Raw genomic sequence first — 25,401 nt, 5'->3', positions numbered from 1 at the left:
GCTATGGCACAGACTTCAGTGAAAATTAGCCACCTCAGTCCATATCCAGGGCTCTGGCAACCTTGTAATGGGGTGCTTAGCCCACACGGAAGCCTGAGGTTCACTATTGTTACTTGCACGGCTAACTAGATTAAAGCTAGCAAAGGTTGCCTACCTGCAATACAGTCACACCTTCACTTACTGTACAGATATACCCTAAACAGTCCTCTACACAGAAGTAGCCTTAAAAGGGGACAGTATAGCCCATAGTCACTATTTGAACTTGACCAATACACATATTTTAAAAGCCCACTATTTTCATATTCTGAAGTATTGGAAGTCACCTTTTAAACAGATGAGAAATGAAATGCACTAAGGAGACTCACCGAATAAGCAATTTAAAAGCATTTGTAACAGCACAAGTTACTATGCATTTGAGAGTAAAAGCAAAATAGAGCAATTTAAATCCTTAAAGTCAATCAGATTACCACCTATGGGATGTACACATATTTGTGTTGGGGATGAGGGTGAAGACTGTTTAAAAATCAAGTCTAATTTACAAAGGAATGCTAGCTTCATCAATAATGCTTTGTTTATTTGGTTGTAAAAGTCACATCCACAAAAGTGTTGATCATGGTGATAATGGAAAACACTTGGCTTTTAGAATGATGGGTTGTGTTCATTGTTAGATTAATAGGCCTGCATACTTTTGAACTTTTCCAAATGTCAATGGCAAAACTCTCATTGGGCTATCCTCTCCATCCTGTTTACAATGCAGGGGAAGTGCATAATGTAGGCCTGACTCTCCTACTAAGGGTACCTCCAGATTCAGGAGGAATTTCTCAGTGGGCTCAGAGCCAGGATAGCACAAGGAGTATGATGCAGATGTGGAAGGGCAGCAAGGAGGTAGAGTGTGCTGCACTCTGGCTATGCTTAGCTGGCAGATGATCCTTGGAAACTTGCCAGCTGGTGCAGGCTTGAGAGTCCTGAGGTTGCTCTAACCAGTACCCGATGAACAGAGAATCAGGGAACTGTAACTAGTGCTCTGATGGCTCCCACTTTGCTGTGCCAAATGTAAAGCCAATGCAGCAAAGAATCTAGGACACTGCCTTAATTGGAGCAGGATCTGGTCCTTAGAGACAACTTAGAGAGACTTATAGACTTTATTTTCCAAAATGTAAGTTTTAATTTTTAAATAGTGTTGTAAATCCCTCCGGATAGGAACCTTGATATCACAGTGGTGGGCACACTGAAGATGTATATGTACAGGGATCATGTTTCCCTTTAAATCTGTACCATGCCAAGCACTCTGCCCATGATCAATAAATAATTTCTTTGTTAATTTGTATTACGGTAATTATAGGCTCTGAAAAATATCCATGCCCCATTGTGGTAGGCATTGTAATGAATAATAAATGGAAGTTGCTAGCTCTTTGAATTGCAAAAAGAGCTGTCATAATGTAACAGTTTTCTTTTAGTACACAGCCAAACAAATCAAACTGAAATAATAGCTGCAAGAGAGGTGTGAGCCTCAGCCACAATGTTAACATGTGAATATTTAGGACTTGTCTAGATTAGGGGAATTTGTACCACTATAATACATCTATGTAGATCTGTACATAAATCAGTGCAAACCCCTAATGTAAACACATTTTGCTGGTGCAAAACAAGTTTACCCCAGATGTCTCTAGTCTAGACATCTAGATGCCCTGACTTCTAATAGCTTATTTGCTGAAGGAAATATCAGGACAGCCAGAAACTACCAGCAAATGTACTTGATTGGTGAAGCTCAATGCAAGCCTCAATACAGCCTTGGCAAGAACTGGCACCTGGTCTGTCAGCATCACATGCCTAACTATGGCTTCACACCCTTGATGGACATAGATACACTGATGTAACTTTTCAGTGTGGACCAGACCCTAGTGTGTGCTAGCTTGTCTCCACAGATGATATCGATCTATTAAAAATACTCAGGGGAAGGCAATATTCCAACCCCTCCCCCCCCAATATTTAAGGCTATATCTTCACTGCCAAAAAATAGTGTGTGCGTTTTGTTTTGTTTTTTACAGCAAGACAATGAACAGAAATGAGTTATCTTGCTGTAAAATACTAGTGGAGACAAAGCTCGGTAGTTTTTACCATAATGTAGCCAGGTGAGGTCAATCCCAGGACAGGGGTATTAAATTCCCACTCCTGCTACTGCCCGCTCAGTTCCACCATGGCAGCAAGGGTGGGAAAGCTAGTGTAAAGAAGGTGTCACTGTCTGCCAGCATGTTAACCACAATGTTGTTTGGAGCTGCTTTAATAATTAATGGATTCTTTAAAAATAATATTAAAATCCATTCTGAAAATGTGCCAACATATTCTCAAGCATATGTAAGTAATGCCCACCCCACCGAGATACACTGAGAGCATTTCTTTAAGAAATTGCTCTGTGGCTGATAGGGAAGAACAGATACAGTATAACTTGATGAGGCAGTTTTGATGGTGACAGCACTTTACTGGGGTAATGTGCAAAAGCCTATGTAACTTACAGGGAAATCAAACAAGACTTCCGCAGGCAGCTTGCATTTTCATGGCTTCCTCTTTGTCAGCTTTTGTAGATGTCTTGACTGGATGAGTTTGACCTTGCAATGTGTCCCGTTTGCTGTGCTCCACTGCTTTATTGAATTGCATCTGGTTTATTTTTTGCTGCGTAAAGCCTTTTGTAATAGTGCTAAGTTATGTCGCTGAGACATGGTTAGTGATCTTCAATAGAAAAGCTATTAATGACTAAACATGTGCACTGTGGTTTGTGAAGCACCCTGTGGCTCAACCGAAATAAAACGAACATGTGCACAAATGGTGCATTCTGCTTCACTAAGGGCTAACCCTGCTATTGCTTGCATTGTCTTAGAGCTTCCCTGAATAAAGAACCAGTGTCATTCTGCTGTGCAAATGAGTATCATGATAATGGGAAAGGAAGGCTTTTTCCTAACACTAAATAATTGACTTTATTAGAATTACATTTAACACCCCCCCCACCACAAAAGTGAAATCTAAACTCAACCCTCTTGCGTGTCTGCATTTTGAGAAGTCATTAACTAAATGATCACATACGATCTTTTCCCCACAGATCCCCTGCCTTGTTCAGTAAATAAGTAGTTAACCATCATTTCTTCTCATTCATTGTTTGCCCCATACCTGTTGAATACACACCATCCAAAATGTACTGAATGCAAATTAATTTCCTAATGGTCATTTGGCTCCAGGTGTCTTACATTGGGCCCCTGCCACCCAGAAGTGAGGAACACACGATTAGTGGCCAAATGTGAGCATTTTGATTTTAAGTGACTTGCCCAGCATCAGGAAGGAACACTGTGGTGGAGGCAGGGATTGGCTCCAGTTCGCCAGGGCAGCATTCAACTGCCTTAAACACCGAACCCCCCTTTCTCTTCCTACTGTCCCCCGCCTCATTCCCTGCACACCTGTGACTCTGGGTGGGAGTTTCCAGTGCTGCTGGGACTGTGCCACCCCTGCTGCTTTGCTGCTGGGGCGGAGGGAAGGGGCTTGGAGCCTTCTGCCGCAGTCCATCCGCTCTCCGAAGACCACCTGTGGACTGCCTCCATTTGGTTGCCTGCCTCCACCTATCCAGCCTGGGAGTGCAGCAGCAGAGACTCTCCAGCCTCAGAAGCACTTGTGGGTACACGTGCCCCCCCCCGCACAACCTTCCCAGACTTTCCTTTCCCTGACGTCCTTCAGTTTGCAGTGGGCTGGTGGGCCTCCCCCTGCTTGCTGCTTGCTACTTGTCTTGCCCAGCCCTCATTTCGTTGTTTGCAACCTGCCCAGCCCCCTGCCCATTGCTGTTTGTTGCCCTCCCAGCTCTGCCCAGGATGTCCCAGGGTATGGTATCTCCTTTCTCCAGCCTTCCCTTGCTGCTTCCCTTACTGCTTGCTCCCTCCTGCCTCTGTGCACCTGTGCATTTCTGTGCTTGTGAGACCCCGCCCCCCACAACGTTTGTTTGTTATCCCATTCACTGCACCCCTTCGTGCTTACATCTGCCCTTCACTCTTAGTGAATCCGGGTCCTCCCCCCCATGCGACTCCCACTTTTTTTTACTTGTTTCACTAGTCCTCCAGTTTCTGTTTGCACCCTCCTCCCCTCACATGCAGCTTAGTGCGGGATGGGTGGGTGAGGAACTGTGAGCCTCTGTCCTCTCCACCTCCATGTTTCTATTTATTATTCCTATTCTGCTCTCTGGTGGCTGATCCCATCACCTGACTTTGAGGGTGGACCCTGACTTGGCCATGCACAAAGCTTCCGCTCCCATGGCTTTGTCTATGGGGGATGGGGGGGAGACCCCTGGCCACCATTGTTGCCCCACCTAAGGTTTCTCCCCCATCCGCCCCATGGCTACCAACATCTCTGCTAATACCATTAACACTCGCAACAGCATAGAGCAGCAGGTGCGCGCAGGGACTTCACTGCCAAACCTCCCAACAGCACCATCCAGGGAGCCACCTCAGCCAGCAGAAAGCTCCAGGGGCGGAAAATAGGCAGGAGCCCAGACCAGAAGGTTATTTCCATGGCGTCAGCCACTACTAGTATGGCCCCACCATTGGCTGCAGCTCTCCCTCCCCCTGGTGTTCCTTCCACCAGCTCCGGAGAGGTTTACTCCTCAGCCGCCAGAGCATGTGCCCAGGTGGCCCTGGTCCTGCCTGCCACCCCATCTGATGTGGCCCACCACTCCCACAATTGCTGCCACCACCTCCTCTACCATCAATGGCAGCCAAGGTGTCTTCCCCACCCTGACTAGGAAGCACAGGGTCCATTGTCTCCTGGTGGCTGCCTTGCTCTGTGTCAAAACCTACATGCAGCTGTTGGTCCAGGTGGTGGGGTCCCTGGCCATTGTGGCAGCTTCTAAGCTATATGGGAAGGTTGTCTTCTTCCTGGGATCAGAGGTGATGGAAAAAGGCATCTCAGTGGGGGGGCATCCCCACTTGAACACCTGGAGGACCTGGATGTATCGGTGGTCGTCAACTCCATCCTGCCCTTCCTCCAAAAACTGCCCTTCTGCTTCCCCTCTCCACCTTGGGGAAGCTGGTGCCAACCATCAGCTCTCTCCTGCTGAGCTGTAAGGACCCTACTCTCTGTCTCATCCTCTTGTTCCTCCAGCAAGTTACCATCCAGATGCCAGTGGTGCTGTATAGTGGAGGAAGCTTGGAGAGGTCCTTCCAGGTGCCACTCAGGGAGCCTTATGCCAGGACCACTACTCATCAGGGGAGGCTCGGTGCTTCCTCTGTAAGGCTTCTGGGCACCTCCAAAGGGGCTGTCCTTCAGCCTGGCAAGGAGGGATGATGGGCTCCCTGATGCTTGGAAGGGTGCTGGCCCTGCCACTGCTGGCAACCCTACCTGCCCGTTTTCTCCCTCAAACCATTGATCCCGCTTGGGCACCAGGGGTGGCCTCTCATCACACCAAGCTGAGTGGATGGGCCCCTGCTGCTGATAAAATCTATCCGGTGAGGTCCCTGGAGGAGGGGGTATCTAGGACATCCAGGAGCTCAGGAGAGGGCCCATCTCAGGAGGAGAGCATCTCTCCCCCTGCTTCCCCATCTCCATCCCCCCTAAACCCAATCCTATCACCTTTGTCCCTGGACCTACCCCCGTCAGCCGGCCCTCCAACAATACCACCAAGGAGGGCTGGGTACTAGTGATGGGGGAAAGCTCGATAAACTTAAGTCACTGGCCTAGCACCTTGCCCTTGAGGGTGGGGAGGAGGCCTCCTGTAAGACCTCTGGGGGGCCACTGCTGGACTTGAATCCATGGCCCCCAAGAAAGTCTAATGAGTGGAACTGGCCAAGGAGGCTCTGGCACCGGAGGGGGCCAATGCTGTCCCCTCCTGGAACCCTCCTGGAGGAAGCATTAGAGGGAGGCCCCCTCCCCACCTTTCACCATCTGTCTCCCCATTCTGGCAGGTGGGGTCTCTGAATGAACGTCGAGGAGAGCAAGGCTCTGGCCCCTGTAACCCAGGGGGAGAACAACCCTTTGCCTGGGGGCCTCGGACTGGGCGCTGAGTCCATCGTGGCACCACCTTCTCCTTCCCCAGCTTACTGCCTGGGGTGCTGCCCCTGCTCGCATTCCTGGGGCATCACCTCCCTTTTCCACCTGTCCAGCTTTTGGCCACCAAGCTGGTTCCAGCAATGGCTGGTGCCGAACAGCCACGGTCAGAGCCTTCCAGGGCACGTGCCCCCACCTTCCAAGACAGGACAGTGGCTCCCAGAGCAGCTGAGGGGCCCTGACTCAGTCTTCAATCTGATGCCAAGGTTGCAGATGTCAAACCCATCCTGGCACCCAGGCCCAGTGTCATAGAGGAGCCCCCTGCATCTGCCCAAATGACCTCTGTGCCAAGTGAGGTGGTGCTGCACCCTGGTGGCTCAGCTGCCAGGGATCTTTATCCACTCCTGACCCCTCCCCTTCTACCTCCCAGGCTGCGGCTTCCCCTGAGGTTGTCCTCTTTCCTTTCTCAGGCGGTGATCCTTGGGAGGTGGTTTTTGTATTCTCTTTCCTTGCTCCATTCGGGGCTGATGTACTCCCTCCGCCGCTCCTGTGTTGGGAGCTCAGGTGGACAATGCGGAGTGGGTGATGCTGTTCAGGGTTCAGTTACCACAGAGGAAGGGGTATGCATAGTCATGCTGTCTGGAGTGGCTCACAACTGTGAGTGCCAATCTTAGGTCAGACTGTCAGAAAACAGGGCAGGCACCCCCAAACTGGTGGTATATTCTATAATTAGATTCCACCAAGCCAGTAACAATTGTGCATTCCTGGATCACTATACAGTACCAGTCTTACCATGGAGTCCCAGACAGTCCTCTTAGGCACTCCAGCCTATCTTGCCACCCAGACAAACTGAACTTTGTGATTAAAAAGGTTACTGAAACACAAAATCACACCACATCAAGTTACTCCCAGTCCCAAAGGATCAGTCACTTACCCCATACCAGTTGGTACTCTGGATCTCACACAAAAGACGGTGCTGACAGCCAGTTCTATCGTAAACTAACAATAGGTTAATTAGCTAAGAATAAGAGTTATTGAGAGGTTAAAGCAGGTAAAATATAATAACAGAGTCAAAGTTTGTAAGTCCAAAATCATAGTGGTTGATGTAATACACTGCTAGTTTCCCAAAAGTCTTTTCAGGGAACCTCGATGTTTCTGGGGAGCTCCACTTTGCATTTGGTATCTTCCCTGTAAGAGTCCAAACAGTCAGAGAGATACCGGATCATCCCTTGAAATCTATTTTATAGCTTCTCTAGAAAATAATCTGAACACTGTCTTTAACCACCTGGGTTTTGATGAGTAGGAAATGCAGATTGAGCCTGTGAATTCCCATTGTGGAACAAAAGGCCCTTGCTTTGAAGTTAGCACTCTTCATTTACATTTCCAAGGCACCATTCCCCTTTGATGGATAATTTAATTACAGGGATATACACAATATGAAAGGTAATGTAATTGCAAACAACAATCCTTCATTAGTTTTCATGAAGTTTACACATCAAGTACATTCTCATCTTAACACTACCACACACTTTTGATCTAGGGTTAACTAGTTACAGGGATATACAAAATGTAATGTGATAGCAATCAACAGGTTATAGATCAGTGAAGACAATACCATTAACATTTCCTTTGAACAAAACTAACACACAAGTGAATTGGCCTGATTACACTACAACACCTTTTGACACTCCTTTGGTTTCTATTAGCACATGAGTGAATTAGCCTGCAGCCCTGTCCTGAGCTGGCACCTGGGCAGGGACATGTGTCCCAGCATGCCCTTGCCCTTAGGCTGCAGAGGTGCTAAGGGGACCCAGATGAAGCACAGCTGGGAGTCTCTGGGCTTGACTGAGGAGGCTACAGAGCTCTGTGCCTCAGACACTTTGTGGGATGAGCTGCGCCAGTTCCTGGCAGACACATAGGGTGACCAGATGTCCCGATTTTATAGGGACAGTCCCGATTTTGGGGTCTTTTTCTTCTGTAGGCTCCTATTACACCCCCATCTCCGTCCTGATGTTTCGCATTTGCTGTCTGGTCACCCTACAGACACATGTGGCTCCAGGGGAAGGTGCAGTTTGCTCTCCAGCAGTGAGGGGATTTCAGTTTCATCCTCCAAGCTGTGAGGGCCTTGATGGGGGAAGGCAAGAGGACCAGGAAACAGGACGCCAGGCCACAGTCTACCAGTGGGCCCGCAGTTTCCACGATTCCCTGATCGCCTTTGGGATCAAATCAACCATGGATTGCTGTGTGGCTCGGTGGGGGCATGTGGCATTCCTGGCCATGAGGATCCTCTACCTCTCAGATGAAACCCACCACCTTTGCATCACTTCACATCAGAGGCTGTAGGGTGAGTTTCCACAGGTGCCAGGTACTCTGTGATCTTCTTGCAGGAGACTTTCACCAATCCAGCTACCAAAGCCAGCTGGAGGCTGAAAAGGAGAGATGGGATGTACTTCAACCACCTCACTGAAAAACTTCACTGAAGTTTTCGGGTGGGGGTAGCCACCCTGTTTTCCCCAGACCTACAGCCCAAGGTGCTGGGGGCTGCCAAGGCCATGCCAGGATGCCTGCTGTACCTCCGGGTCTGTGTGGAGGGGCTAACTCTTGACCTGGTTAACACATATACCCTGATATCAGGCCCAGAGTGGGAGCACTTCCATGGTGTCTGCCTTACTTGGCACTTTGGATCAGCCCCACTCCCTGCCTGAACAGACTTGGCCCCTCAATAGGTTTGCTGGAGGGGTGGCTGGGCCAAATTTGAGTGGTGGTGGGGGCAGTACACTGAAGTTTTGCCCTGCCTGAACGCTGGGGGGACAGCCAACAGGCCAGGGCAAGGAACAGGCTCGCTTTCCAACCTCACACTCCAGGCCTCCTCATCCTGGAGGCAGAACCCAACCCTCATCCCACAGGGGCCAACCACACTGCAGGCAGGGCCCAACCTCCCATCCAGGGCCTCTCACCCTAAGGAAAGGGGGGGGGGCAATCTCCATAATGCACAGGGCCCCAAAATTATTTAATTTGGCCATGGTGCTTGACTTTATGCTCCCCCAGTTGAAAACCTTGGCCATGATATGTTGTTTCTGCATGGGATCTTTCCTACATAAATGCAGTTGTTAGAATTACAAGGCCTGGCTCATTGTGTACACCAGTGCAAAGTGTGTAATGTTTTGAGTGAATTGGCTGTACAGTGCATGCAGTTTGTCCTGTCCATTTAGCTTGAAGAATACTGAATGTTAATTAAGATATGAATGTTTTGGGAGCTCCTCTGGGATCTCTCCGCTTTTCCCTTTATTCTCTTCTTTGGAGTGAGCCTATCACTGCCCCTCCTGTGTCAGGGACAGAGAGTAATTACAGAGAACAGTGAGCCTCCTCCTTCCCCAGAAGAGGAATGTGCCCAGTATGCCCTAAGAAAATAAAGGACTGAGCTCTGTGATGTGGTTGGTATAGGCTGGCTTCTACTGGTATTGCTTATCAGATTTTTTTAAAGTGCTCCTGGCAGAATTGAAAAAGAGTTAGAGGAGTTATAATTGCCTTTCACCCCAGTTATATGAAAACTAGTACAGGCACACTTAGAAGAAATTTGTTTACAACTGTGAATATGTGCTAAGGGGAGAAAGCTTGCATTCAGTTAAACCGTGTTTCTGAGAAGTGAAACACCATTAAAATCAAGTTTCAGAGTAGCAATAACTGTATAATGTTTCATAGAATATCATGGTTGGAAGGGACCTCAGGAGATCATCTAGTCCAACCCCCTGCTCAAAGCAGGACCAATCCCCAATTTTTGCCCCAGATCCCTAAATGGCCCTGTGTTAGTCTGTATCAGCAAAAAGAAAAGGAGTACTTGTGGCACCTTAGAGACTAACAAATTTATTTGAGCATAAGCTTTAGTGGGCTAAAACCCACTTCATCAGATGCATGCAGTGGAAAATACAGAAGGAAGATAGATAGATATAGATATACACACACACACAGAGAACATGAAAAAATGGGTGTTGTCATACCAACAATAATGAGAGTAATCAGTTAAGGTGGGCTATTATCAGCAGGAGAAAAAAAACTTTTGTAGTGATAATCAGTATGGCCCATTTCCAAAGGTTGACAGGAAGGTGTGAGTAACAGTAGGGGGAAAAATAAGCATGGGGAAAGAGTTTTACTTTGTGTAATGACCCATCTACTCCCAGTCTCTATTCAAGCCTAATTTAATGGTGTCCAGTTTGCAAATTAATTCCAATGCAGCAGTCTCTCGTTGGAGTCTGTTTTTTAAAGTTTTTTTGTTGTAGTCTTGTGACTTTTAGGTCTATAATTGAGGGACCAGGGAGACTGAAGTGTTCTCCGACTGGTTTTTGAATGTTATAATTCTTGACTTCTGATTTGTGTCCATTAATTCTTTTGTGTAGAGATTTTCCGATTTGGCCAATGTATATGGCAGAGGGGCATTGCTGGCACATGATGGCATATATCACATTGGTAGATATGCAGGTGAACAAGCCTCTGATAGTGTGGCTGATGTGATTAGGTCCTATGATGGTGTCCCCTGAATAGATATGTGGACACAGTTGGCAATGGGTTTGTTGGACGGATAGGTTCCTGGGTTAGTGTTTTTGTTGTGTGGTGTGTGGTTGCTGGTGAGTATTTGCTTCAGGTTGGGGGGCTGTCTGTAAGCAAGGACTGGTCTGTCTCCCAAGATCTGTGAGAGTGATGGGTCATCCTTCAGGATAGGTTGTAAATCCTTGCTGATGCGTTGGAGAGGTTTTAGTTGGGGGCTGAAGGTGACGGCTAGTGGCATTCTGTTATTTTCTTTGTTGGGCCTGAACTGTAGTAGGTGACTTCTGGGTACTCTTCTGGCTCTGTCAATCTGTTTCTTCACTTCAGAAGGTGGGTATTGTAGTTGTAAGAACGCTTGATAGAGATCTTGTAGGTGTTTGTGTCTTTCTGAGGGGTTGGAGCAAATGCGGTTTTATCTTAGAGCTTGGCTGTAGACAATGGATCGTGTGGTGTGGTCTGGATGAAAGCTGGAGGCATGTAGGTAAGTATAGCAGTCAGTAGGTTTCCGGTATAGGGTGGTGTTTATGTGACCATAGCCTATTAGCACCGTCATGTCCAGGAAGTGAATCTCTTGTGTGGACTGGTCCAGGCTGAGGTTGATGGTGGGATGGAAATTGTTGAAATCATCTGTCCACATATCTATTCAGGGGACACCATCATAGGACCTAATCACATCAGCCACACTATCAGAGGCTCGTTCACCTGCACATGAGAGTCAAACACCTATAAGATCTCTATCAAACGTTCTTACGACTAAAGTACCCACCTTCTGAAGTGAAGAAGATTGACAGAGCCAGAAGAGTACCCAGAAGTTACCTACTACAGGACAGGCCCAACAAAGAAAATAACAGAACGCCACTAGCCGTCACCTTCAGCCCCCAACTAAAATCTCTCCAATGCATCATCCAGGATCTACAACCTATCCTGAAGGACGACCCATCACTCTCACTGATCTTGGGAGACAGACCAGTCCTTGCTTACAGACAGCCCCCCAACCTGAAGCAAATACTCACCAGCAACCACAGAACAGAACCACTAACCCAGGAACTTATCCTTGCAACAAAGCCTGTTGCCAACTGTGTCCACATATCTATTCAGGGGACACCATCATTGGGCCTAATCACATCAGCCACACTGTCAGAGGCTCGTTCACCTGTGCATCTACCAAAGTGATATATGCCAGCAATGCCCCTCTGCCATGTACATTGGTCAAACTGGACAGTTTCTACGTAAAAGAATAAATGGACATAAATCTGACATCAGGAATCATAACATTCAAAAACCAGTCGGAGAACACTTCAATCTCTTTGGTCACTCAATTATAGACTTAAAAGTGGCAATTCTTCAACAAAAAAACTTCAGAAACAGACTCCAACGAGAGTCTGCTGAATTGGAATTAATTTGCAAACTGGATACAATTAACTTAGGCTTGAATAAAGACTGGTAACACCCATTGTTTCATGTTCTCTGTGTACATAAATCTCCCCACTGTATTTTCCACTGAATGCATCCGATGAAGTGAGCTGTAGCCCACGAAAGCTTATGCTCAAATAAATGTCTTAGTCTCTAAGGTGCCACAAGTACTCCTTTTCTTTTTGCGGATACAGACTAACACGGCTGCTACTCTGAAACCTTCATTGTTTGTGAAAGCATCTTTTTTTAATTTAAAATATTTGACATTAAAATTAAACACTAAATTATATTTCTTAGCATTCTGTCTTGTAAATGGACTTGTCAGGCTTTGGTATCTGAGTTTGTTTGTTTAGGTTTTTTTTGTTTTGTTTTGTTTTGTTGAAATCCAGAAATATTCATGGAGCATCAAAAATTATGCTGCTAGGTTTTTTTTATGGTGTCAGCTGAATGTCCAAAGCTCCAGATAATTTTGTAGCTATATATAATTACTGCTATATTATTTAGAATTGTTTGAATTTCAAAATATGGCAGGCACTATTTTAGTACTTTTTTTCTGTTTGGAAGATGGTTTGTGAAACAGTTTTGAGTTGTGAAATGTATTAATTATTCAAATGTGTGTTCTAAACAGCATAGGATGACGCTTTTCACCTTTATAGGTTGCTCTTGAATTGATTACTTTGGTTATTTACTTTTTGTGGTGTATGATTGGTCATCACCTAAGTCATATGGACTTGTTTCTGCTCCCTGATTGGACTACTGAAGGTTTTTGTTTTGTTTGTTTGTTTGTTTTTTAACATGTGCGAATAATACATAGCTAATGCTCTTGTTTGGGCAAGAATATCCTGGGTCTCTGGCAGTTACGGACATTCATATGGGTTGAGATTTGTTTGTTGTGGTCTGCAGGATCAAAGTAAGACTCTCCACTTTACTTAAGCCCCTGTATAGATTGTACAGAGGAAGATGAATGTTAGGGGAATATGTGGGCTGGAGAGAAGGCCTCAGTGGGGATGGCTCAGGTGACACAATCCTCAAGTGACTTGAGCAGAGTGGCTGTGGCTGGTGTAGTAGCCTTGCACACTGGCCTTTGGGTTGCGAGGTGGCATCTCTTCCACTTGCCTAGAGGCCAAATGCTTGGGCTCTGTGTGGATGGAGTGGATTTCACCCACTGGTTTCCATCGGGCAGCATGTGGATGCAATGATTTGCTCACGTAGATCTGATTGCCAAATCGGGAATAAAGTTTGTAAAAATACCGTGGAATAAAATATTCTATATAAATGTAAGCTAATAATAGGCATTCATGCATAGATCATAAAATATATTCCAATTAAACAAAAAAAGTATTAATAAAAGAATGTGGATTCATGTAACAAAGTTAGATTTAGATGAGATATAATGGCTTGGAAAATAGATTTTAATGTCTTCTTACATACCTTAAAATGCTTTTACAGAGGAGCTATTGCACAAGTACACAGTGACATTAACTGCATTCCAGCAATTGTAATACAAAACATCAGTCCCAAACCTTGTTATGAATGACCTCTCTTTTCTTTTAGAAAGATAATGGTCTCATCGTGTCCCTGGTGCTGCAAAGAGAGAAACTCCATCTGTAAGAGGGAAAGTTGGACTGAAGATTAGCTGAAAGCCTTGAACTAGCAGACTTCACTAGTCTGCTTGATTTATTAAGGCGGAATTTATGATAATCTACAGTAAGAAAAATCAAGTAAAAGTAAGTACAGTTACAAAATGGGAATATATGCAAGTCTTAACAACTAGGCTTAAGATGCCTGGCATTTCAGGGCCTGGTAACACCGAGTTGTATTTTGGTTATACTGTGAAGATTGATACTGGTAAGACAGGAGGGGTCATGGTTCAAAACAAATATTTCAGTACTGTGTTTTCTAAACAAAATATAAATACAATCACCAGCAAAATGTAGAGGTCAGAGTGAGCAAACTGCCCACATCACAAAGCAAGTATGCACCTGACAGCAGGAACATTTCTGTCAGTCAGGGATCAAGTTTCCTTTTAAAGTTTTCAAGAGGGTTATTTATAAATAATGAGAAAAATGATTATGAAAAATACCTTTGTCATTTAAAGTAGGGGCCTATCTATTGGGAGACCATAGTTCAGATTTAACTCTGAATATGATTTTTGTTTATATATGCTTGACCTAGCATACATTTTATTGTAGCATGGCAGCTTATGTTGTTCTTATGAGTTTCCATTTCTATATATTCTTTCTGAAAAATGTCCCACAGAATGAGATTATGACTCAGACTGTGTTCATTCCTCATTGCTGTTACATCCACATTAGGTATCAAAACTAGGCCCCGATTCTAATGTAATAATGTGGGGAAATCATGACCTGTTACTTTTTTATATTTTATTATGAAAAAGTATTCAGAAAATAAGATTATGTGCAAAATTCTAGAAACACCCTGGTTTGTAATCTTGAAACCCAATGCAAATTACTTTTTCTCTACAAAATTGTTTAACAGGACATAGAATCATAGAAGAATAGGACTGGAAGGGACCAGACATTCAAAACTTTGGGGAGTAAGGAAATCAAAGCTGAGTGCATAATTTATAGCGAATGATTTATTAGGTAAATTGAACGTTTCTTGCTTTTGTGAAATGCAAGTAACTTACAATTTTTGAAAAATTATTCATTATTTAGAATTGCTTAATTTCTAAGAAAAATTATTGCTGTGTAGTTTTGACTCTGAGCAGTTGACCATGAGTGCTGGGCACCTGAAATTCAGGCTGTGCTGGTTAATTTTTTACTTATGATTTTTCATATGCTATTGTTTCTGTTCATTTTATGAGGTCCTGATTCAGTGTTTAAAATTAAGCACCTGTTCACATGTTCTTTTGAATCGGGGTCTGAATGAGCATAACCTTTACAATTGGTTTTAGGAAAAGTGTAAGCAAAGAGAGCCATCTTGGGGAATCAATGGGATTACTCTTGTGAGCAGTGATGAGCTGCCAAAATCTGAAGAACCGGTTCCTTCAGTCGCTCCGGGTCTTCGGCAGCACTTCAGCGGCACGTCCTTCACTCGCTCCAGGTCTTCGGTGGCACTGAGGGACGTGCCGCTGACGTGCCGCCGAAGACCTGGAGCGAGCGAGGGGCTTACCGCCAAAAACCCGGAGCACCGCCGGGTGAGTAAAAAGGGATTCTCAAGGGGAGCCTCTCAAGCCGGGAGCTCAGGCAAGCCGGACAGGACGGTCCCATGGGCCAGAGTTTGCCCAACCCTTTAACAACCGGTTTTAAACCGACTTCTAAATTTAACAACCGGTTTGCGCAAACCGGTGCGAACTGGCTCCAGCTCATCACTGCTTGTGAGTAAAGTCAAATGCATAAAGATTTGCTGGATCTGGCTCATAGCTGTTTAAAAAATAGCAGCGTATAATCAAGATGAGTGCTGTTCACAAAGCATTGCTTCCACTTTTCTCCCCTTTACTTTCCCTCTTTGGATGGGAGGGGATGTCGGTGGGTAAAATGACGTCTTTTGGAAAGGGAATAAGAAACCTGACACTGATGGTTCCACCTGTGTGAGTAAGTACTACTTACAGGAGAGACCTGTGAGAATTGCCCCACCCTCAACCAAAAAGCAGCAGATTCCAGGGAGGAAGAGAGAAATACCTTGACGACTGGTGATAAGAATTAGGGAGACTGGGCTGGGGGGAGGGGGAGAAGTAGGGAATAAAATGGACAAGAGGGAAAATAGGAAGAGAGCTGACAATTAACGGAGAGAAGAGAATAGAGAGGAAGTGTAGAAGGATGGGGAAAATCCTCCCTGATGTAAGCAACCCTTGTCAGTCACTGTGAGAGGAAAAAACTGACTGAAGAGGCCTGAGTCACCTCAGCTAGGACAGCCAAAGTAGGAAATACATTGCAGCAGACTGGTTCTAGCTAGGGTATTGGGGGGGCCTGCTTCAACATAACCAAACCATAACTTTTGATTTATTTTTGTTTGTGGTAAACTTAAAATACAGGAGATTTTTTTTACTCCCTTGTTCCCCTCATGGACAAAACAGGAGTGAGTAATTGTTGATCATTTAGATCATTAGAGCAATTAGAGCTCCTTGACAAATTAGAGAAAGCTTTGGAAAGGGGGTTGTAGTGGAAGAAAATTTCCCCAGCTATTTCTTCACCTAGGATATCCTGTATGACAGAGAGGCTTGTGCAAAGTGCTCTTTGGGATCGAGAGGCCCAAGAAAGAGTCTGATTATAGGGTTTACAGGGACAGGCATGCTCAGGCATGTTTCAGGAATTGGAGTTATGTAATAGAACAGTTTTTCCCTCTGTGCAGCTCAAGAGTGGTTCTTTCTGCTTCTTTCTTTCTTTCTTTTTTCTGGGTCTAAGATAAAATCTTTGAATGGCTCTGATCTATGCTATCTGTTGCTTGGAGATGAATGATTCCACAGAGTACATGGTAATGCAGATGGAGATAATATACATTGCATGGCATCTTTAAACCCCAGTAACTGGCTGTGATGCAGGTGATCAGTGTCTTGTATCTATAGAAGTGGGCATCATAAAAATCTTTCCTTTCCCTAACAATTGCCCTTAAAAATGACAAATTAAATGAACTCTATGAGTGTAGTCTTGCAAAGGAATTTTGCTAAAGGCTTCTGCTTCATCTTTAAGTCAGGTCATTGTGCTAAAGTATTTCAGCACTCTGAACTCTGCAGTGCTGAAGCATAATAGGACAGTAAAAGACTTAATACTGAATTTCCTTTCCTTTGTATTTTTCAGTCACACCGTTAATATTGCCTTAATGTGTGTTTAAATATTTGGCTAAGCAGCAGATGCCTCTATGCATGTTGTATTCCTCACATTCGTTTATCAGTTTCCCTTAATCCCAGTCTTTCTGGAGATGGGAGGAGGGGAGGGGTTCACTAAGAAGTTCTTGCACCCCTTTCCCGCCCCCCCCATTTTTTTTTTTTTTAAGGCTGGGGATGGCTGAATTTTCTCATCCCCACCGCCCCTACTAATCCCAATAGAAAAGCCTCCATTTCACTTGGCAAAAACAGATTAGTTTAACTCTTGCACTAACTCTGTTAACAATGTTTTATGTTTTTTCCTGTTGTTTTTTTAAATTAGGGTCGCTTAGCTGGAGTAAAGTTTGGATTTAGTAATGTCATGAAGAGACAGGGAATTTTGCTGCAGCTTCTTGCACCTACCTCCTTCTCCAGCCACTACATTCTGCTCCTCCCTCTTCCTACTCAGGCCCCCACCCAGCAAAGCAGTTAAGTATAGGAATCTGTAATGGCTTGTAAAGGTTAATTTTGGCCACATGGCTGGAATGCTAGTCAGTGATATCTGGAATGGTGGGAGTTAGACTGACACAAATGGAGGGATTTTCAAAAGCGCCTAAATGACTTTCAGTGAAACTTGTACTCCAAAGTCACTGAGGTGATTTTGAAAATTCCACCCTGTATTCTTAGATACCAGACCATTTAATGATTTCATTAGCCTCAAAGGCCTGATCCTATGAGATGCTGAGCAGTCATAGCTTCCACTGACTCTGTGTTGGTAGTACTTGGCTTCTCTCAGGACTGGGTCCCTTACACTCTGCCTCTTATTTCCTAGCAGGATAAATGCCTTTCAAAAATGTCTTTTGTACTTTCCACAGTATGCATCCGATGAAGTGAGCTGTAGCTCACAAAAGCTTATGCTCAAATAAATTGGTTAGTCTCTAAGGTGCCACAAGTACTCCTTTTCTTTTTGTGAATACAGACTAACACACCTTTCGATAGACATGTATGAATAAACTGAACTCCTCCGCATTGGTGACCCCATAAAATAGTCAGTGAGAGAAGCATGTTCATTTTTTGCTGCAGGGAGTGCATTACATTGGTTTCTTGATTTTCAAACTATTACAAAAATCTCAGCTGTTTAATTTGCGTTTTTGAAAGCTGTTGATCTGAATTTCAAAAGAAAAGAGAGACCATTCCTGGTTTTGGCCCCAAGTTTTGGATTTCTCTCCCTGTTCACATGCACCTCAGTGCTTCACACTCCACCTTTAATCTTCTCCCCCCTTACAAACATTTTTTGTATGACTGCTCTTGGTCCCTCCCACCACACTTTTGTCTCTATATCCTTTAATGGGCTAACAGTTCCCACCTCCCCATGTCTGATTCATTTTGACTTTTAAGATGGTGTTCATTTAAACTATGGGTTTAATTGTATTTTGTGTGTGTGGTTTTAATCATATTGTACATGTGTCTCTGAGCACCCTGGTGGGATGCACTTTGGATATAAAAGTATATAATAGTTCTTGCATGAGGGAGCTTTCTACAAGCATCATACCAATTCCATAGTCTATTTAATTGCATTTTTATATTTTGATTTCTAATACAAAACCTCCCCAGGATTTGAGTAGCCCATAAGTTGTCTGGAGTTTCCCCTCTTGGCAACAAGATTGTTTTTATTTTCATTTGTTTTGCATTCCAGATTTGTTTTCCCTTTTGTTCTTTAATTGTGGTGATGCATTTTAGTTTAATTAAAGTGTTATGAAAAACACAATTCAATTATTTTATTCCATTCAAACATCCTTCAAGCATCTTGCAAATAGTTAAGAAAATGCATTGTTACTAAAATAATATTGTTTAAATTACCTCTGACTCTCCCCTCCACCCAGCCTCAATATGAAATAAAGGAATAATACACAGAGCTATGGGTAGAATATTTTTATTACCCTTTAATATATGGAAAAGAATAACTCATAAGTAAAATGAAAGTTCTCCAAAACTCTACATGCTAAAGGCAATAGAAAATATGGCCTTTTATTTCTATACTGACTTAGTTTAAGTATTAGTTTAAATTAGCCTGTATTGTGTGGCATAATAACAGTATATGTTAGAAATTGAATGCCATGTAATATGACATGGTCCTGTTTTATATAAACATGTAGCAACAAACAAAGTAGTGTTATTAGAATTTGTGATAAAGTATTAGGCAAACTTCTGATTTATGATTAAAATATTAGATTTCCATTTCACTTGTAGTATATATCATTCAAATTTATTTCATTTTCTATGAACCCTTTTTCCAGAAAACACACATCTGTATCAAGACTAAATAAAATTAAACAGACATAAAAGCACTGCAATTAATGGCTATTTTCCTACTGAGTGAAAAATTGGAGTCAGGTTACAGGTCGCGCTTCCCAAATACCTGTGGATGAAACAAAGGAAAAAGTGAGTTTTATCTTTCTTTACTTGTTTCAGACTAATGGCCTGATCCTGCAAGATGACTTCAGTGGGAGCTGTGTGTTCTCAGCACCATACAAGAGGCACTGGGCATTTTGCAGGCTCGGACCCTAAGAACTCTGTGATCCTTATTCCCATGAGTAGTCCCATTAAAGACCACCAGCATTCGTAACAGTGGCATGACTGGTCCTATGGGCCTGATCCAGGGTTCAGTGAACTCAATAAAAAGAATCTCGCTGATTTCAGTAGGCTCTGGATTGGACCCAGAGTACCCACTTTTGCAGTCTTATTCCGGTAAAACTCCCATTAATTTAATGGTAGCTTTGCTTGAGTAAGGATTACAGGAGTGAGCCCTAAGCAATGCATTTCTTTAAGAAGGAACCTCTAACAGATTCATATTGATTCTTGTATTTGAATAAATGGAGTGTGCTAAATATTGTTACTCCCATGACAAGAAATTAAAATAAATGTATTAACATGAGACAAACATTCAGCTATTGTAATTGAGTAAATATTATGTAAATTCCTAAAAATTACTATTAATAAGCATTTTTCTACCCTTAGAAATTCACAATTAACCTGTTTGTTTATACCAGGTACTTACTATGCTTTCATTTTTTTCCCCCACATGCCTCCCAATGATGCTTTGTAGAATGAGTGAGTGGTGGAGTACCTCAGTCGCCCCATTTTCCCATGCCCTATGCCTCTTTAGTTCCAATTCTCAAAGAAGTATATGCATAGGAAAAAGGAACAACGAGCAGAATCAAAAGAAATCCAACAGTTGGCAAGGAAACCTAAAGTGTAAACATATATGTTAATGAGAATAGAAATCAGTAATTACCCTTGAAACAGTATCTGTTTTCTTGAAATATCCCCCAATGGATACAGGTTAGAATAGTGGTTAAAACATAAAGTTATGACTAAATATATCAAGCATCAATATAGCTTTAACAGTATTCAGTATATAGAAAATTAATCAATTTAAGTTAGCTATCTTTAAAAACAAATAGGATGTGGAGTCTGCAGAAGGAAAAAGTCAATAACAATAATTTATCCACAAATCATCTAAAGATGAATGTCAGGTAATTAACAAGATAACATTCTGATTATCATGAAGTCAGAATTATTGCACAATGCTAAAGTTTTGTTTGTTTTTTTTATAAAGCCATTAGATCAGTATCACAAACGTAAGAGAGTTAGAAAAAACATTGTATGTAAACTGCAAAGTACTGTAAAGCCTTCTCTGCAAACAACAAATTAGACTTACCTGATTAGCCATCTGAAGCTCTGCCTGCATCAGCTTCTTTTTCATCAGCATTTATGCTTTGCTCAAGACCTTGAAGAAGTATGGACAATACAGAGTAGCTGTTTTCATAAGTGATAATCAGCTTGCCCCTTGCCAAGGACTCTGGTGCACCTGCAGGTTGGGTGCACAAAAGCATTGCTCAGTAAAAGCGCTGAAAACTTGGAAAGGATCACTTATGGGCCAGGGGAGGTATGTAAGGGAGTGCAACTGACAAAAGGAATGATTAGAAGTGATGGCCTGAAATGTGCAGCGAGGATGAGAAGTTATCGCTTGTTTTTTCTTTCACATACGTCAATGGCTTGGAAAATGTAAACCTGGGAGAGAACTTCTCGTTCTGGAAAGTTGCACTATATTTTTTCCCCTTGTGCTTTTTTTTTTTTTTTCTTTCTTTTAAATCTCTATCAATGTCCTTCACTGCAAACATGGCTTTAGTGAGGAGATATCAAGGTCTGTGTACAAGGCTTTTCCCTGCTTATCCAGGCACCAGGGAGGCTCCCCTACTGGGTACCAAGGCTGAGAATTCTCTTTCACCATATTTAATCCTTATTGCTAACAAATGCTTTAACCATTTGTTTTCTAGCTGCTTCTTTTCCTTCAGCATGTTCCAACACTTCCTTGATCTTTTTACTCCATCAACTCTTTCCTAAATGTGCCATATTATGTACATATGATGAAATAGATCTTCTTGCAGTTAGAGGAAGGCTGAGTGAACTCATTCAAAATGGATCAGAATGCCACAGCATCTGCAATTTTCCTCACATACGTAGTAACCACAATACTAATTGTTATGTACTGCTGAGGGTTGACTGTTGTAGTTCACAGAGAGGCACTCTTTCAGCTGCTGAGGATTTGTCTGTGTTCATAAGCGTGGGATTTTTCACTAGTGCACATGAATAACAATTCAGATGAAAGGTCCACAGTGAAGTCAATAGATCTGCTCACTTGAGTAGAGTTATTCATGTGCCTAAGTGTTTGCAGGATCAGGACCTTAATGTTGCAATTTATAAAGGACACTGGATGCTTGTGTAATCCACACACCTCCTGGGTGTGGTGTTCTGTCCCCTCCAGTGGCATCAAGATGACTTAGAGACAGAAAGTTAAATGAGTCCGCTCTACAGCCTTAACTAAGAGCCGGTTTGCTTTTAGCTCATGCTGTAGATGCTCATGCACTAAGCTCCAGAGATCCCAGGTTCAATTCCACCCGCCGATGAACAGGGTCTGTGGGCATAACACTTATATATCAGGGAAGTACCTGATGCACCTAACCTATAGCTCTTCTCTTTGGGTCAGATTCTGCAATTTTTACTCAAACAAAGCTCCCATTACTTCAATTGCAAAGCACTAGGTCCTTTGTTAGTATGTTTTGCTTAGGAAGAGAAATATGCTTTCCAATTTGGAAGCAATTTTTTTAGCATGAGCCACTCACACAAGTCAGAATGACTATTTTTTTCAACCCCAGAAATATTAAAAAGTCCCAACCTTTTGTGATCTCTGGGCGCAGTTACTGAACAGCACTCTGGCTGGGCTTTCCCTTGAAAGCTACACGTAGGCTGCAGCTAGTGCAGCATAACTTTCTAATGTCTCTAAGGACTAATTATGCCAGTGCTTTATGAGCAGCTTAGTAGTCTCTAGTTCGGTGAGTGCACTTCAAAGTCCTGCAAAGCCACATGCATGTACTTAACTTCATGCACACAAGTAGACCTGTAAGGTTAAGCATGTTCATAAGTCTTTGTAGGATCATAGCCTAAAGCTGTTGTTTAAAAACAAAAAACCTATTATCTAGGATCCGTGTATCTGCAGGAATGTCTGCTGTTCTAACTCCCAGCATGGCACCTAAAGTCAGTGAGGCTAGAATTGCTGCTGATCCCATGATATATTCTCCAGAGGGCAGAAGGCAGAGCACATACAGCTTTGGATTGCTCATCTCGGCTTTATGCCAGAGCTCATCTGTGAGCTGAGGTCTTTCATGGCATGAAGGAAGACACTTTTATTTCACTTCTGGTGTGTGTGTTGATAAGGGTTTATTTATGGGTGTAGGGACATTTTTTGCTTGGGAAGTGTGTTTTATTTTTATTATGACATGCTTTACACTGTCTTACTGTAGATTTTGTCTGAAACCACATTGCCATTTAATCCTTGTAGTTTTAAGGTGTTTTGGAGGGTTATCAGCACGAGCGCACATAAATACAATGTTGTTATGAGGGAAAAGATGCTTTTTTGTTTTTGTTTTCCAAATCCATGTTGAATGTTGCTGTGCTGTAGGGTTACCATACGTCCGTATTTTCCCGGACCTGTCCGGCTTTTTGGTTCTTAAATCGCCATCCAGGAAGAATTTTTAAATATCTAAAAACTTCCAGGATTTTGCCATTATTATTTTTCCCCAAAGAAGAGTTGATCATTCAAGAAAGAGAGTGAATGTTGATCACTCGAGAGAGTGCCCGCTTTTTCCCCCTAGCTCCCGGCACTTGCGCTGCGAAACAGCTGTTTCGCGTGGCTGGGAGGGGGCGGGGGAACGTAACGGACTCAGGGGAGGAGGCGGGTCCGGGGCAGGGATTTGGGGAAGGGGTCCAATGGGGTGGGGAGGAGGCAGAGTTGGGGTGGGGACTTTGGGGAAGGGATTGGAATGGGGGTGGAGTTGGGGCGGGGCAGGGGGGGCAAACAAATCTCCCCCCCACGTGGAGTGTCTTTTTTTTTTTTTTTGAGTGTTCAAATATGATAACCCTACTGTGCAGCTTTCCAAATAGTTTGTGAGATATGGAGACGTTCATCGCTAGGTCACTGGTTCTAGCTTCAGGAAATACTGCACAATCTTGAGTGCAGGTAACAATTTCTAACACAAGTACATGGATGGATTGTGCTTTGAGGGTATGGAGGGCTGACACAAAGCCCTCTGCACCACATAAGGCCTGCAGTGGGGTTGTGCTGGTGAGGAATAGGCAAACTGTCTATGATGCATCCGATGCATCCGATGAAGTGAGCTGTAGCTCACGAAAGCCTATGCTCAAATAAATTGGTTAGTCTCTAAGGTGCCACAAGTACTCCTTTTCTTTTTGCGAATACAGACTAACACAGCTGTTACTCTGAAACCTATGATGTGACTGTTTTCTGTATGCCTTGAAGGGGAATTCCATGCCCATTTCAATAAGCTGGTGCATAGGGGATATTGTAGGGCGGGCTGGGGCAATACTGTGGGATCTGGAGTTACACAGACCTAATAACTCTGCATGGAGGGTTTAGAACAGCAATGCCCATTATTCCACCTATATTCTAGAACAGCGGCTTGTGAAGTGTCTGCTTTGCAGAACAACATTTTCCCTGGGCCTTATTGAATGTGTGAATCCTATCTCCCTCAGTCCCCATGGAGATCATCTTGCATAGCCCAATGACTAGGGGGTTCGCTGAGCAGGAGGGTACATTTCACCTTAATGAAACTATCCTTTATAAGTGACCTGTACTGCCTTATTTATCAAGAGATTATTCAGTAGCCTACCGTATTCTCAAACTGGTAGGCTCATGATAAATTCCAATCTAATCTCCAACATTATCTTTGAATTGTCCTATGTTCTAAATAGCTGTGAATGGGGAACAGCAATTATTCCTTAGTTAATATGTGAACCCTCCCTTTTGATGTTGCCTGAGAGCAATTGTTAAATGTATTTATTTGCAATGCATCCAAATGCCATCAATGTGGGGATTAGTGCTGGCTATCTTAAATATTTGGAGCTGCATAAAACCGAAGAGATTGGATTTCCAAAAATGGATACTGAGTCAGATCCTGCTCCCATTGAAGTCAATGGCCAAACACCCATTGACTTCAGTGGAAGTAGGATTGGGCCCCATATGTCCAAACTGGGTCAGAGGTTGAACCTCCGATTATCAAGGAGGCACTTTGGAAACCCTATAGGTCTTCTCCAACTCCACTGTCTGTCATTCTGGGTGGTGTGTACTGTGGAGCACACATTATTTTTAGCTAGAAGTGAGTCAGTTTGCTGCTGAAAAAGGTTGGCTAAGGTGACTTATTTATTTATTTTATTTATTTTTAAAGAGAACTTTTTGGTTTTCCAGTTACTGGAAATAAAAATAGGATCATTATACAGGACTTCTATTGAATCTGCCAAGGCTAATGAACCTGGCAAGTTCAGCTTAAAAATTGTAGAATTCTTTATACATTTCATTTTACTCCCCAGAGATGATCTCTTGATTGCAAGTATTAATGTTCTCTGTGTGACTAATTTACAGGCCAGTAACAATGTATATAACAAGGGAGCTTGTGGGAGAAAAAGCTTGCCACCGGTTTAAAGGGACAGTTGAGGATGGCTGTCCAAACTAAGCATATATTTAATTGTGTCCTTCTGTCAGTCCCTTTGAGCTTCTAACCATTTGACCAGCCCTTTTTTAATGTTAACCAGATAGGCAACCCAGAATAGAGCTATTTATCTAAAACAAACACTTGTGCCCTGTCCCTCCATGCATGGATGTTCATGAACAGCTGCAGCAAAGAGAGGGAGTGCTCACAGGGAAATAACTCTTGCAGCTGACATAGACCATCTGGACTGATCCTCCACCAACGACATGATTTATAGGGGTTGAAGCCATAACTGTGGTTGGGATATGATTCAATGTGGCCAGGAGGGCAGCTGGAGGAGGGTAATCAGGCTGGAGGTATAGTTCTTAGAAACTGGGAATCAAGCAGCAGTTGGGGTGCTTGGATCAATATTTGATTTATAGACCCTGAGAGGAGGCAGCTGGGAAAATCAGGTAGGGGCTAGGTTTCTAGAATATTTTTCAGAAACTTCCATCTTGTAAAGAGAACGTGGTCAGGCATTGTGCTTCTCTAATGAATATCCCTAATACAGTCTTGACACAGTGGTGATATCAGAGTTTCTAGTGTCCCACATGAGAGTAG

The 25,401-nt window shown here is 43.5% G+C and overlaps 1 long non-coding RNA gene across 1 annotated transcript in view; it reads left to right on the top strand.

Annotated features, from left to right (window-relative positions):
• LOC122466555 overlaps positions 1-25,401 on the top strand; it is a 68,097-nt gene that overhangs the window by 6,235 nt on the left and 36,461 nt on the right. The window contains exons 2-4 of the long non-coding RNA XR_006292171.1: positions 13,525-13,697; positions 17,079-17,223; positions 19,033-19,177. This is a non-coding gene — a long non-coding RNA (uncharacterized LOC122466555). The remainder of the gene's footprint in view (positions 1-13,524; positions 13,698-17,078; positions 17,224-19,032; positions 19,178-25,401) is intronic.

The sequence above is a fragment of the Chelonia mydas genome, chromosome 7 (genome assembly GCF_015237465.2).
Source record: "Chelonia mydas isolate rCheMyd1 chromosome 7, rCheMyd1.pri.v2, whole genome shotgun sequence".
Classification (NCBI taxonomy): domain Eukaryota; kingdom Metazoa; phylum Chordata; order Testudines; family Cheloniidae; genus Chelonia; species Chelonia mydas.
The sequence above is the reverse complement of the archived record's forward strand: the minus strand, read 5'-3'. Positions and strand labels throughout refer to the sequence as shown.